Consider the following 1,922-nt stretch of genomic DNA (forward strand, 5'->3'; position numbering starts at 1 on the left):
TTTAAGTTTAATAATGAAATAATTTATTTTTGGTTTAATAATATAACATTTTATAAAGATAATAATTAAGTATTCTGTTAGAACTCAGTGATTATATTTTAGATTTTTTATATTTAAAATAAGATGTTTATTCTGTATTTGATTATGTTTATCTATAGTTAGTTAGACGAATTCAGATATGAAGCTTTAATAAGTTGTACTTATGCACAATCTACTTGCAATCTTGAATTTTAAGTAATATGCATTAATAAACAGTAGTTTACGCATAAAAAATGGTTTTTAAGAGTTTTTGTCAGATGTTTTATAATATAGTATATATTTTGTATTTAATAAACTTTGAGTTCCTTGAACTATATTATTTTCAACGAAAATGTTTTTTATAATTATTTATTATAAATTTTTCCTTAGGGAATATGAAATCGACTAATTTTGGTCCCTCTCGTTAATGGTCGTTAACTTTTCGTTAAATTCAGTTAAATAAGAGATATTTTAGTCGTTTCATCGATTTTCTTAATCTTTCTTTAAATATCTAAGATATTATATATAATTAGAAATTATGGTCTATCAAATGCAACTCTCTTAAATGTTACAATTAATACAACTTCATTTTACATCAAATAATTGAAAAACTTCATAGATTGGGGACCAAATCTAAACTATCTTATAGTGAATTACATTTTTCATCCCTGTGGTTTACCAAAATTATGGTTATCGTTCCCTCGGTTACATGGTTGCCCTTGTGGTTTTCATTTTGCTTTGGTTTTGGTCACTGGGTCTAGCAACGGTTAAAAAAGGACGTTAAGTTTTCTCACATGAGGGGTAATTTGGTCATTTTGACTCTAACAAATCCATTAAAATTAAATTATATGTTAAGTTTTTCGGCTAGATCCATCTCAGAAACCAAAAACATTCATCCAATGTTAGGGATTGAGAAATATTTAATATTTGTTTAATGTAATTCAAGAACAAGAATAAGAAAGTAAAATCGTAAATCAATAAGAAGAATAGAAAAACAAAACCCTAAATCACGGACAACAAAACTAATTTAAAACCCTAAATAATGTCTGAAAACTAGATCTAAAGCCTTTTAATAGAAATGATGGATGATGATAAAGATGAAGTAGAACCAGAAACAGATCAGGTGTCCAGACAACAATGTAGAAGGACTCAAAAAAAGCATCAAGACTGCCTTAAACGAAATCATACAAAGTAAAACCCAGATACGGATTACAAACCTCGATCGGTGGTGGAGTTTACAGTGGTGTAAGGAACTAGGGATGGTGTTGGAGTTCACAATCGTGCAGGAGTGGTGGTGTTCACATAGAAGAATTCGCTGTGGATGGCTTTATGTTGTCGGTTGAAACCTCGAAGCACAGGGACAATAAGGATAGTCGTCAGCGAGGTGATGGTCGGATGGGATGAAGATGAAGAATGTGGATATGGGTGTTTAGGGGGGTGTTTGAGATTGCTTATTTAAACAACTTATGCTCTTTTTGTAAAAGTGCTTATTCACTTATGTGGTGTCAAACCAGAGTTTTATAAAAAAAATGTTTGGATTAGCTTATGGCAGTACAAAACACAATAAGTTGATAAGTTGTTTTTTAGTGTTTGACAATTTTTGCTTATACATGTAAAATGACTAAAAAGAGCATTCTTCCAAATACCATCATATATATGAGAAGATAGATCTCAGAAACTTCAATACTCAAATCCACCAAACCCATATTCATGACTAGATTTACAAGCATATCCACCGGTCTGAAGTTTATTTCGATCCTGCCAGTGATCTTTGAGATGCATCCTTTGTAACACCTGAAATTCTCCCCTTCTTCCTTAATCCGTGCGCATCATGGGTTTTCGCCTCGTCAGGGAGGTACGCATTTTCATCTATCTATTTGGAGCTTTAGCCACCTTAATTCTTT

Source organism: Cynara cardunculus (assembly GCF_001531365.2).
Source record: "Cynara cardunculus var. scolymus isolate 2C chromosome LG 7, CcrdV1, whole genome shotgun sequence".
NCBI lineage: Eukaryota > Viridiplantae > Streptophyta > Magnoliopsida > Asterales > Asteraceae > Cynara > Cynara cardunculus.